The sequence below is a fragment of the Hemicordylus capensis genome, chromosome 1, assembly GCF_027244095.1.
Source record: "Hemicordylus capensis ecotype Gifberg chromosome 1, rHemCap1.1.pri, whole genome shotgun sequence".
Taxonomy (NCBI): Eukaryota; Metazoa; Chordata; class Lepidosauria; order Squamata; family Cordylidae; genus Hemicordylus; species Hemicordylus capensis.
Genome location: NC_069657.1, coordinates 289,820,355 through 289,834,462, shown reverse-complemented (window position 1 = coordinate 289,834,462; position 14,108 = coordinate 289,820,355). Strand labels below are relative to the sequence as shown.

General features: G+C 40.2%; 1 protein-coding gene across 12 annotated transcripts in view; it reads right to left on the bottom strand.

Annotated features, from left to right (window-relative positions):
- The window catches only part of DLGAP2 (DLG associated protein 2), a 691,732-nt gene that overhangs the window by 460,492 nt on the left and 217,132 nt on the right, over positions 1 to 14,108 (bottom strand). For 2 of the 12 annotated variants that reach the window (XM_053286149.1, XM_053286145.1), the window contains exon 1: positions 12,929 to 13,140. The exons of the other annotated variants lie outside the window; for them this stretch is intronic. The gene's annotated coding sequence lies outside the window, so the exon portion shown is untranslated. Of the gene's footprint in view, positions 1 to 12,928; positions 13,141 to 14,108 lie in introns of those variants that run through there. 12 annotated transcript variants of the gene reach the window in all.

Sequence of the window (14,108 nt, the reverse complement as noted above, 5' to 3'; positions counted from 1 at the left end):
ATCACAGTTTTTTGAAGGCATGTTAAATCTTGGCTTTTTACGCAGGCATTTATAGGATTGTCTCTACTGATGCTTCTTTGTATTTCGCACAGTTTTTATGCTTTTACTTTAAATCTTTTTAGTCAGATTTGTTTTATATTTGAGCTTAATATTTTAATTGTGTCATTTTTATAGTCTTGTTTTTAAATTTTTGTGTAAACCATCTTGGGATTGTTGTAATGAAAGGCAGTATACAAATTTAACAATAAAATTAGATAGATAGATAGATAGATAGATAGATAGATAGATAGATAGATAGATAGATAGATAGAATCATGTAGGAAGGACCTATGATAGGTGGCCCGCTCAGTCCCATGGTTCCTGCATTCAGCTGCTTTTGACAGGAAATTCAAAAGCAATTCCTATGCTGCTAAAGGTATGTATGGTATATATGGTGAGGTCTATCAACGGCTACTAGTCAGAGAGCTATGGGCCACCTCCAGCCTCAAAGGCAGGATGCCTCTGAGTACCAGTTGCAGGGGAGTAACAGCAGGAGAGGGGGCATACCCTCAACTCCTCCCTGTGGCTTCCAGTGGCATCTGGTGGGCCACTGTGCGAAACAGGATGCTGGACTAGATGGGCCTTGGGCCTGATCCAGCAGGGCTGTTCTTATGTTCTTACGAGACAGAGAATTGTTACCAGGTATACCATGTAAATGGTCATCAATATCCTCTTTGTTGGGCTAAGCTGGTATAGAAGGGAGTTGTTTGTATAGTGATCTTAAATGCATCATTTTACCTGTTGCCCATGGTAGACACTCATTGGTATGGGAGACATTCATTGATATGGGAGACACTCATTGATATGGGAAAAACTAAAAGTGTTCAGGGACATCATTGGGCTGAGGCCAAATCTGCCTTCCCCCCTCTGGCCCTGCTGACAGGAGTGAGAATCAGAGTATGCTTCTGCTCAGCTGTATACTAGATTGCAACATATTGGAGAGTTCATTGGATGCTATTGAGAAGCTGGTCCATCTGCCTTGCCCTGTCCATGGTCCTGTTTCTTGGTCATGCTAGAATGAGACAAGACTATTCCTTTTATGTTGGGAGATGGCATTTATATATAAACATATGATGCATATAATGATTTACAAATCTAGAATGTTGCCTAATTCTTTCCTTATTGTCTCTGCTATATTGTAACCAGTTCACTACACTGGGATGCCTCCCAGGGCACCCTGTTGCTTCCAGAGACCTGCACTTTCACACAAGATGTGGAAGACTACAAGCAGGGGTGTGGCTAAGGGAGAGAAGGCTTGTGTTCACCCCTTTTTCTGGTGGCCCCTCAGAGTGAGAGAAACAATGAAGAAAATAGTGAGGGGTGGACCTGGGGCCCCTAAAGGAGCTGGGGGCCCGGGTTCTTTGAACCCGCTCACTCAATTATAGCTATACCCCTGACTACAAGGGATGTCTTGCCAGTAAGACACATACCATAATGTTTTGATAGAGTGCTGACTTAAGCAATAACTTAACTTTCATTAAATTAAAAAAGCTGTCTGCTGCAGCAAGGGCTGAACGGATGGCTTCTGATGTCCTACTCTTTTAAATAATGTGGTGGGTTTTTTTTAATATATACAAGTGGGTTTTCAAATGGATTTCATTGATGACTGTGTTCCATCAAACACCTACAATCAGGGAAGTGAAAAGGATTATGTCTAAACCATTTGAGTTTAGTGCATAGCTCTGTCAAATGTTATGGGTAACACTTCCAAGCAGCCTTCACAATAGTCAATATGAGAGCAACATGATTCTGGCATTCTGTGGATGTAGCCCCTTAAATGACTTCTGTGAGACCAGTAGATTCTTGATAAAAGCTACTGTTCCTATCAAACATCTCAGAGGTTCCTCATTGTCAGGGATACTTCTTGAAACATGGTCTTTAAAGCTGCTCCTTCTGTTCTTTCAAAACCCGCTTGGTTCCCACCATGTGTTCCTATTTTGATGTGTGTGTTTTCCTGTCATTGCCTAATGTCTTTTGGAAAGAAGCATTGTAGCAGCCACACAACTAGTACCACAGCTATGGTCTGGGCTAAGCTGTTTCCTCCATAATGATTAGTAGCCAAGACTGGTCCTACCATAAAGCATCAGAGCCACTTCAGATTGTGAATTCTGTGCCAGTTGTCTCAGGGGCAGCACGGCAGCACAAAAGAAGAAAAGTAACAGGTCTCCCCAGTACATTCTGAATGAAAATATATTTCAAAGGCATGCCTATATTTTAAAAAGCTCATGAACTGGATAGATAAGCATTTCCAGAATGTGGTTAGACAAGTTCTAGGATTGTGCAGGTTTCTCACTTGTATGGTTTGGAAAGAAGCTTTTGGCCTGTCCAGGGACCACCAAAGTCTTGGAGACCTACTTGTGTTTCTGTTGATCTTTAGAAGTTACAATGGCACCTAGGATTTGGGGTACAAATAATAATATAAATATAAAATAGGTTAATGACATCCCTTCTCCCCGCCCCACTTTTATTTCAGTGCAGTTGCTGACACAAGATCTTGACAGGGGAAAATAAAACACTACTGAACTTCCTTGAGCAAAAAAGATATTTGTGAATGTAAAAACTTAGTTTTCCACATTTGGCTATCCAAAAAACACTGTTCTGCAAAGACATTGGTAGGTTAGTGTAAAGCATACTGCAAAGGAATTAATTTTGTGTTTATGTATTTTTTTAAAAAACTGGATTCATTTTTAAGGCAGCATTTTTCATGTATTGATTTTATACATTTCAATTTGTTATAGGCATTCCTTTGGAATAGACGTTCCTTCAAAACACACCAGGAATATCGCTTAAAAAGACATACTAGTCTTAGCAGCTGTTCTTTTTCTTTATTGCATTCCGGTTTATAGCCGCTCTCTCCTTTTGTTTTGCAGCACAATGGCAGTTCACCTAGTACCCCTGCATGGAAGGTCTCCAGAAGAGTGGTGAAATAGAGCTCTAATGCCTTTCCTTGTCCTTTCCCTTTCTGTTAAGAAGGAAAGAATTGGATGGGGTAATATTTTATTATCCCCCAAAAAAGAGAAAGAAAAGAGAAGGGAGGGGGTATGATTTGGTGCATGGCTTCGGTCAGCACTGACAGCAGCAGCAGTAGTAACCTAAAAAAAAGAGAATCTGTAGAAGTTTGGTATATAAAGTAGGAAGTATTTAATACTGGGCCATAACTGATGGTGTCAAACAACCATCCCATAACACTATAACATTCCAGCTTCAAAAGAGTTTTGATTGCAATGCAGACCTTTAGAATACTGATCCTTTCCTTAGTGCACAATTCTTAGGAAATATGGCCAAGGAAATAGGAGAGAAAACCAGGATAAAACATCTATGCATAAAGACTGATATTCTGTGCAAAAGATATAAGTGTCAAGTTTTGGTTTTGGGTGTAAACAAGTATTCAACTTCTGCTGTGTTCTTTTCATTTTTCATCTTAGGATAAAAATTTTGCATCTACAGTACGGCCATCTTAAATAATTTGCTCATTATGCAAATGATTAGCAATATATTCTGGTGCTGTTCCAATTTTTCTGAATAGAAAGGCATGTCCAAAAGTTCTAATTGCCAGGACAACCGATGCTGTTTCAGCATTTCAGAGTCCCGCAGCTCAAACCTGCAATGTCCTTCAGCTTGCACCCATCCTCACTCATTTAGCTGACTGGATCGTATCCCAAAAGACACTTCCCCTGGCCGTGTTTATGCCCAAAAAGGAATGTGGGAAGTTGCTGTCCAGGCATTCACGAAAAACATGCCTGCACATGTAAGTATGTACTTCAAAGCACTGGATGTCCTATCAGTCCACACAATCTGTTCTGCATATATAGCTGATTACTATGTATTTTCCTGCACCAGTCAAGGAATAGAGTTGACAGTGGGTTGTCCCATAGTGGGCCATTCCTCTTTAAAATGCCGATCCCCACCGCTGTGCAAGTTGTGCCCTTGGCACATGAAGGCAGGCATGGCACTGCCATCTTGCCTCCCCCCCCCACAAGCCAGGATCAGCCAATCAGAGGCTGAGCCAGTTACAGCACTGGCTGGCCTCTATGCAGACCAGTTGCTCTGCAGTGTGGCACCCGGCCGCCCGCCCATTTCTCAGGGAGGGATAGCGAGTCACCAGTGGGGCCGAATAGGAATTTATTTGGGGTCACAACAGATTGGCTCTAGGTGTGGCCTTTTTTCACCTACTTCTCACTGAATCTTTTGGAGTTGGGTCATATATTAAGGGTATAATAGGTCACTTGGCAGGAGAGTGCAGGTGTGGGGTAGGTAGATTGATTGATGTTGTCTGGCCAGTCGGCCATTTGAGGTGAGGGAGGGCCAGGGGACAGCCCTTCAGGGTTTTTGCAGCCCAGAGAGTTGGGCATGGCCCCTCATCAGGGGATGGCCCAGCTCACCACTCAGAGCTCTGCGGCTTGGGTTGAAGTGGGCTGTGTCACTCTCCCCTTAGTGGGGGAAAGACTCATGGTGAGAGGTTGTCAGGACCTGGCGCCTGACAGAATCAGCACCGGGCTCTTCACCCTGGTGTGAGACGGCCCTCCTTAGGAGGCTGTCTCACATGGGAGGACTACCCGCATTCTGGTTAGTTAGGTGCCTCACTGCAAGTCTTATTTCTACTGTACATCAATAAAATGGCCCTATTTTACTCCATTTAAGTGTATCCTGTCTTCATTGGGGCCTGGGGGTGCAATAAGTACATTCCTTCCTCAGACTACTCATCCCATGCATGCACGCATTCACAAACACAGAGCAGTGAATATTCAGATGAAAAGTCAAAGATCTGAAAACATGAATCAGAGACAGATTGCTCAATAGTCCCTACCAGTGGCCAAAATTCATAGAATGATGAACCCATTGTCAGCTCTATTCCTTCAACAGAGCTGTACATGTCCCTGGGGATTGGTGGCACCTGCTTCTCAAACAGCAGCCTCCTCCCATGCCACATGACGGACAGCTTTGGAAAGTGAGGTGAGTTTTCAAAGCATTTTGTGACATGGAACAATGGCCTGATGCACAAAAGGGGGGAAAACAAAATTCAGTTGAGAACCTCCAGACCCATGTGCATGTCTTTGGATTGTGGCCAGTGTTGCCACTCTCCTTTTGCTCAGTACAAGATAGAGCAATGTCCATGCAGAAGATGGAAAGAACTAGTGGTTCTCCGTTTTAAAGCAAGGTACGTGTGGGCGGATGGCGTTTTGCATGAGATATACTTCTAAAATATCTGTGTGGCAATAATTAAAACAGGGGAGCTATTGTTAAATTAACCTAGCCAGTTAGACATTATCTCATCCTCTCTTCCTAACTTTACAGTTTTTAAGTGATATTTCTGCCTTAGGATGTACATTTTTAGTTGCTGTACAAAAGTTCTGCATAAATGGGAAATAATTTGAGAGGAAAAGAGAAAATTGACTGCAAAGGATAGAAGCAGCTGTCAAAAACCACAAATAAATGGGAAAGGGTAGAGGAAAATACATTCCTTAATATTCTCATCATCTTCTTAGGTGGCATTTCTGTCATCAGTGAGCAAAATAAATCAGATAGAAATATGCTTAATGTCACAGGGGCTTCTGAAAGAAGCATTTTTTGGTAACACATACAAACTCAAAGTACTCCTAGGAATGTCACTCTATAAAATCTATCCTTTAGAAGTGGCCAGACATGATCATGATCTTTGCTTCTGCAAATTATTCTGTGGAAGAGTGAAGAGCTGTCAAAGTTAATAAGTTCTCCAAAATTTCTGACCAAGTGACTTAGGGTTTTTAACAAAACAAAATAAATAAAAGCTTCACATATAAATGAAAAGATTATACTTCCCCACAACACATAAAGCTCTGAAACATACAGGTGAAACTCGGAAAGTTAGAATATCATGCAAAAGTCCATTAATTTCAGTAATGCAAATTAAAAGGTGAAACTGATATATGAGACAGACGCATTACATGCAAAGCGAGATAAGTCAAGTCTTAATTTGTTATAATTGTGATGATCATGGCATACAGCTCATGAAAACCCCAAATCCACAATCTCAGAAAATTAGAATATTACATGGAACCAAGAAGACAAGGATTGTAGAATAGAACAATATCAGACATCTGAAAAGTATACAGTGTACTGTGCTTGATTGGCCAGCAAACTCGCCTGACCTGACCCCATAGAGAATCTATGGGGCATTGCCAAGAGAAGGATGAGAGACATGAGACCAAACAATGCAGAATTGCTGAAGGCCGCTAATGAAGCATCCTGGTCTTCCATAACACCTCATCAGTGCCACAGGCTGATAGCATCCATGCCATGCCGCATTGAGGCAGTAATTGCTGCAAAAGGGGCCCAAACCAAGTACTGAATACATATGCATGCTTATACTTTTCAGAGGTCCGATATTGTTCTATTCTACAATCCTTGTCTTCTTGGTTCCATGTAATATTCTAATTTTCTGGGATTGTGGATTTGGGGTGTTCGTGAGCTGTACGCCATGATCATCACAATTATAACAAATTAAGGCTTGACTTATCTCGCTTTGTATGTAATGCGTCTGTCTCATATATCAGTTTCACCTTTTAATTTGCATTACTGAAATTAATGGACTTTTGCACGATATTCTAATTTTCCGAGTTTAACCTGTACAAAGTAGATCCAGAGCACTGGTCCATCCAACCCAATATTATCTACTTCAGCAGCAATCCAAGTCTTGGAACAGAAGCTTTTTCCAGCCCTGGTACCTGAAGCCCTTTAAAGAAAATGGGGTCTTATGCAATAAATCCTGTGCTCTGCCACTGGTTTAGGGTCCTATAGGCATTTCAATACACTCCCTTAAAAGCAACTCACTGGCACTGCTGTGTCAATTCTCCTCCTAACAGTAGGGCTCCTTTGACAACCATAGATTTTGCTGAACTCCCCTGTAGCTGTACAGCAGTATCCACAGAGGCCACCCAGTGGGATGTAATGCTGTTTCATGCAGCATTAGCACCTGATCTAGTTTATGCTACCAAATGCACAGATTCAGCAAAGGGGGAATACAGGGAGATAATTCTTTCTTGGATCAGTCATCCCACAATATGCCAGAACCTGGACTTACTGAGCCACAGAAAGGCTTAAAAAAGAAGTGCCTGTGTGCAATGTTCCTAAAAATCTGCATTTTGCTTTATCAAGGACACTGAAGATCTGCTCTGTCACAGAGGAAGAATATGATCTAGCCCTTTGTTTTGCCTCACAGAAACATTTATCATACTGCCTCTTCGTACTACAGAAAGTTCATTTGGGAATTTCTCTAATGGTAGACTATGCGGAGGCACTGGAAAAAGAAGAAAATGGACACCACCTTGAAAATCTTGCTTTTTGGAGAAATAGAGTGCACTGAAAGAAGACTGAAGAAGATCATTTCTGGTATTCTACATGAATACCACAGAGCCTATCAGAAGTTCACATAGTATTCTGATTCCTTAGCACTGGGAAATGGTTACGAAGATATGGCCTTCAGTTATAAGCATCTTGATCACAGTCTGTTCCCAGTTAAGTCAATACCAATAATACTCTTGTAGGGGAATAGGATTGCCAGCTTTTGATTTTAGATGTTTGGCTGCCTGGGTACGTGCAGGGGCAAAGCCAGGGTCCAATCAGAAAGTAAACCCTCGTAGACTCCTACAGGATTGGAAGAAATAGCCAACTCCTTCCATTTGCTCTTCTGCACAGGGGATGAGCTTGTCCTTGTCTAGTAAGGGGCAAAAGAGCTGGGCAAAGTAGGCGTGAAAGCAATCTCCCACAGCTTCCCCCTACCAAGTTGCTACATCACCCTTCCACCACCCATTCTGTCTGTCTTCGCTCAACAAAGGCTGTGACGACAGCTGCACAAGAGGCAAACACAGGCACCCTCTTGTTTCCCAAGCTGTTAGGGATCAGTGCATCTCTCTGGGCCAGTTTGGATTAACTACATGTGATCAAGTTGGGGCCCCACCAAGAACACACCTACCCCAATGACACTAGTGGATGTGCCAGCATGTTCTCGGCCTGTCCTCTAATCTCATGTAAGGGTTGTTCATCAGAAAATTGCCCCTCTACACATGCTACAGAACCCTGTTTGAACAAGGGCTTGTAGCACATTTAGGGGGGAATTCTTTAAAAACCCTCAGATGAGATAAGAGAATGTGCTGAGAATTCATCTGCATCTCTGCCAGTTTCATCGGGGAAGGTGCCTTCTTGCTGGAGCCCTGATTTTATTGCACCTAGTGGCACTGTTCATCAGAAATGGCAATCTGTTTCCATTTGATTGAAACATTGCCCATTTCCCTTTGATTTCCATTCCATTCTCTTCTGCTATAAACTGTCAGGTTTCTTTTCTGTCACCAGAAAAACCAGCATTTAGGTACATATTTAAATACTTATTTAAATATGTATTTTCACATATTTCCTACCCAAACAGCTGGTATGAAAATACATTTCAATATACACCTAAATACATACTTTTAAAAACCCATTGAATCCATACAATCCATAGACATTTTCATTTTTTAAAATATCCAATCCATTGGAAGGGGGAGGTGTCCAGAACGATGTGTTCCATCACAAATTTTGGTGAGAGAGAAAATATCCTACAATCCTACAATGCAGTAGCATCTGAAATGGTGAACTGTACCTGAATGTGCATGGGCTGCTAATAATGCTGCTAACTTTTGCTTTTAAAAATGCCAGCCTTGCTCAAAAATTGTAGCAACCAGTCCAAAATTCTTACTTTTACACAAAACATTTTGGCAACTGATCTCATGGTTTGTTGGCGGGGTTGACTTTTTAAAAGTCATCTTCTCGTTGACAGGCAATCCCAGAAGGGAAACTCCCACCCTACATATCTCCAGTTTATAGAACACCCAAAATTAAGGATTTATAAACAGTAATGCTGCTTCACATTTAAAAGCCACAGTGTTACTACACAGTATAATATGTTTATTACAGGAGCCATTGCCCTTTACAGAAAAAGAAGTTGCCAAGAAGTTGCTTACAAGCAGGTTACAAGTAAGCCTCTACTCTTTCTTCTTCTTCTTCTTTTTACAAACACTCAAGTTTCTTGAAAGCTTTTTAATTTTGCTACCACAAGCTAACATCACTGTCCTACAAATAGGGAGAAACATTAAATGGCTTACCAAAACCAACTGAGCAGTTTGTTCTTCATGTTGATTTAGTTCATTATTTAGACTCTCATTCCCAGAATGCACTGCAAGCTTCATGGTAGAGGCTTTTCATCCAAATAGCATTAATAGATCTCTAATAACCCTACTACACTAAGCAAATAAATAGTTTCCTGTTCTTTAGCTGGAGCTGATATAATGCTGTGGCTGCAGTCCTATGTTTGCTAACTTGGGGGCAGGTCTCATGAGCTCAGGCTGTCTTACTTATGAGTAAGGTTGCTTAGGATCACATTGCACTTGAATTAACAATATCTATAGAGCCTTAATTTTGTATTAAGGTTTATAAAGAATGTAATATTTACTAGTCACAGTTAAATACATGCAAATCTCTATTGTAGCACGTTTCATACTGCACAGTGAAGTAAAAGTGTTGTAAACCGCCCAGAGACGTAAGTTTTGGGCGGTATAAAAATGTTTTAATAAATAGTAAATACATAAATAAAATAATAAAAGCAGTCTGCTCAAGCTGCAATCCTATGCACACTTACTCTGAAGTAAATCCCAGTGAATTCAATGAGACTTGTACATGCACATGAACAGGACTGGGCTGTACCATAGTGCAGATGTATTTCATGCATGAAGACATACATCTTCAATTTCTGCACCCCAACTAATATTCTCAAGCACGATGATGTGGATTTCAACAGTGAGCTATGGATGCATGTTGGTTGCCAGTTCAGTGGATCCTGTTCATCAACCATATCCAGAGAACGAATAGATCTCATCTTTACCTATAATTTTTATTAGATTACAAAGATACAAAAAATGCTTCCAAAACCAACCATTAAAGATTAATAGTACTGCATAATACTTTCAAAAAAAATTTATCCTTCTCTTTTGAAATATGATTTATCCAGCTAAATGTATACTTCCTGTAATAATTTCCCCAGTATTGTATTAACTGCTGGACAACCTACAATATTTGAATAGCTTTAAACAGGAGTGAAATCTTAGTTTTAAACTATCATAATATAACATTATGTCAACTATTATAACACTAAAGATATTTTAGCTTTAAACTATCCATTATGTAGCAGCTTTTGTTTAACCACTGCTGAACTGGAGAGAAAATTCTCAATTTCCACTACTAGCATTATTGCTATCATTGTTAGACTAAGTGTAAGTTTGATGCCCTCTTTACCCACAACTTTGAACTTATCATGAAAGAACAGAACACGCAAAGCTGTGCACACTCAACCCCATTGAGTGTAATTCTGCATGGAATCAGGCTGTACGTGAACACTGATTAGATTATTCTGTGAGATCCTACCCTATCTTCACAAATTCAGATGACTTCTTCATGTGTAAGATTCCAAGGCAAGGGGTTCTAAAACCCAGCACCAATATTAACCCAATGCAGCTTAATTGCACTAGAGACAACCATGGCTTTGATGAATAAAACATATCTTAATTCAAAAACATGAAACATTTCAGTTGAAATTTGTATTAGGTGAAGATTGCAATGAGAATATTAAACATTAAATATTCAAGGATCTTTATCTTTCAGTCTTAGAATAGACCTCAAGTTTCAGACAATGTGAGTGGAGTTTATTTTTACATGATTAAGTTAAATCAGCCTTTTCATGATTTATAATAGTTTGAAAAGTGGAAAATTTGTCTAGAGTTACTATCCTAATTACTCCTATATTAACTGTATACTTTCTCCACCATGTTAAATCAACAGCATGCCTTTAAAATGTTTGATGTTCATTGGAATGGACCATTTAAGCATTGTTGGCAGTTGTCTGAGGGGAAAAAAGACTGAAAATTTTCTCTGAAAGTTAATTTATGCAAATCAGATTATAGTTAAAATTCAATCAGCCAGAGTACATAAAAAGCTGCATGTCACAATTACAATGAAGTAACATAGAAGCAATTCAATGCCTGAATGGAATCTTACCCTTCATACCTATGAATTTCCTCTAGAGATTTACAACAGTGTACAGACGCAAACTTTTGTTTCTCCTATATTAAAAATAACAAGTCCAAGTACATTAAGGGCACACACATGCATATATGTTTGTTAAATAAATATTTCAAAGTGGTTCTGCTTGAATGTCAAAGACTTAATGCCTAATAGCTCATGTGTCTGTTTAACATACTGATGACTGAAAGTAAGCAAGTGCCTTTGCTTCCCAGCATTTCAAGAAGCAGGAAAAAGCAACACAAAACTGGGCTATCACAGAAATAAGCTCTGAGCATGTAGACGTTCTGTAAACTAGCTGATAACCAGCTATTCACAGAGTACCGATTTTGGATGTATTGGTCTGCATGATCTTATCTGATCACTTGTTGCTGAACAAAGAACATACAGGCTGCATCATATGGCCCCAAATCATGCTAGACATGGATCCAATGAACAACTATTTATGAGCAAATTATGTAGTAATTCATGGTTACAAAACAATCACACTGATAAGAAAGATCTTAGATCTTCCTCAAAACTCATCATGAATTTATACACCGAAAGGCATGTTAACAAGAATAAAAGTACAAGTGCCAGCTACTCAGTGAATATTCTTTCCTGAAAAGAGAGGTGAAAGATGGAATGGGTTGCTTTACACAAAGAATTTATCATTCACAAGTAGCTTCTGTCAAATATCTCTTCATTTTAAATATTTGTATGTCATTGCCAAGAATCGCTTACGCTTACCCTTGAAAATCACATCAAATGGGGAAGGATGCCTGAATACATGCATTTCAGCATTCCAGACAGTAATAAAGAGTTGTTAGAAAGTTACCCTTTCCAGTAAAGACCATCATAGGTGAACCTTAGTCAAGAAGACCTAGTAACCTAGTGATACACTAGACCCTTTGGTTGTATTTCTTCTACAGCAATTTGTATCATTGTACAGAAAAAAATCCTTTATGTGCTATGCATGGAGTAATATTTCTCTATTACCTAAAAACCTCATTATTGGCCAGAATGCCATTTCCAAGGCTATTAAAAACAGAGTGCTGGTCTTAAACAACGTTTTCAGCAGTGGTCTCATGTCCGTACAACAGCATCAATTCTCAGCCTATCTCCCCACCCCCACCCTACCCCTGCTACCCCCTTCCATTTGTCACATTTAATGCAGTTGATAAGAGGTACTACTGACTTCTCTTCTGCACCTTGCATTACCAAGAAGAGCTGCCTTTCCCCTTTTCTTTTTTGTAGGGCTTTTAATACTACTGGCTTCACTTCAAATGAAAGCGAAGGCAGCTGAAGGTCCCTAGGTTTGCTAAAAGAATACTGAAAGCAGCAGTCCATGAGATGGCACAGACTCACTTTAACAGAAAAATAAATCCTCAAATCAGTCCTGTTTTGCAAATTATATATTGCAAAGGTTAACTGCAGGCTGAACTTGCCTTCCCCCCTTTTCAGCATCACCTGTTAAGTTCAACACTTCTTACTTAATACACATTTTCCCAACGTGTCCCTGCAGTTCAGGCACACCATGCAATGCAGCAAGGCTTAAATACAAAATAAGAAAGCCAGAGAGCATTTTGTTTGAAGACAGTACAGCTCATTGCTTGTACTGAAGAAGAAAAGGGGGGGAAACATGGTGCAAAGTACTGGGGGAGCGGGGAGAGAAAAAGCCTCTGTTGAAAATTAATGAGCTGAAGGACTAATTAAGACAATATTCCCCCCCGTCTACATCATACTTACTAGCATCACAGCATGGTATGGAATGAAAGTATACACAGAAGGCAAGAGAGTAAGAATTGAGTCATCTTTGACTTACCGTATTAAAGGCTCTTGTACTGCAGGCAGCATCCAGACACAGAGCATGAAACCTCACACAGAACAGGAAAAATATGCAATCGATGAACAATTCAAATTCATTGTCGAGGAGGGGAAAAAATTTTTAAAACAAAGGCCAGAGACTGAACTATGTATCCAAGGAACGAACTGTTAGTCACAGCTTTGACTAGCCTGCTACACAGCTCTGCAAAACAACTATACTGCAGCAGTGTGGCACGCATAGGATTGCAATGCATGTCCCATATATTCAAGCATAACAGAAAACATGGTCTGGAGCTTATTCCATGTGGATAAGGGGCTTTATTGCTCAGGCAGGAAAAGGAGGGTTATTTCCAACACATAATCAAATCACTGAGAAAAAAAGATCTGTCTTGATTACTGTACAGCACTATTCCCCAGGATATCAATTACATAAAGCAGGTGCCTCTGCCTCCTGTTTTCCAGATAAATGCCTGTAATCTCATTTTACAAATGATCCCTATGTAGAGAGGAGCCACCTATTGTGATGATATCATTTGCTCTAGTCTCCATAAATGGGCAACTTCCTACAAAACGTCATGGTCACTGACGACACAAATCTTTATAATATCTGAGTAGGCAGGGTAGTAGATGGGGTCCCATCCGTTTAGAGCAGCAGCTTCTTCTAGTGCTGTGATGCTATGATTCCTACACGATTCCGAAGAGCAGGAAATGGAGAGAACTAGCACTGAAAACTCTCTGGGCAGGATACATTTAAAAGAATGGAAAAGGAAAGGACAAAGTAGTCCTGACAGAGATGCTAGGAAGGGACCTGAAAGCAAATCTCTCTCTCTCTCTCTCTCTCTCTCTCACACACACACACACAAAATCACTCACTCACACACACACTCCAAATGGCAGTTTTGCAGTTGCTGAACATTGCAGAAAGTGCTGCTGAGCAGTAGCGAAGTGAAATGAAATCTATCCACACCTGGGATGTATAGCTGTCAGACTCGATTCAACAAAGGAGTAACATTCTATTTCTACAAAATGCTGACCACAAAATTCATAAGGTTACCACCTCCAGAAACATTAACCACCAGCTGTATGCATTTATTTGATGTTTTCATACTAACACATATCTAAGTGATTTCCTTCACTACTACAATTTGCCTTCCATTTCTGATTTCAGCTAGCCCAAG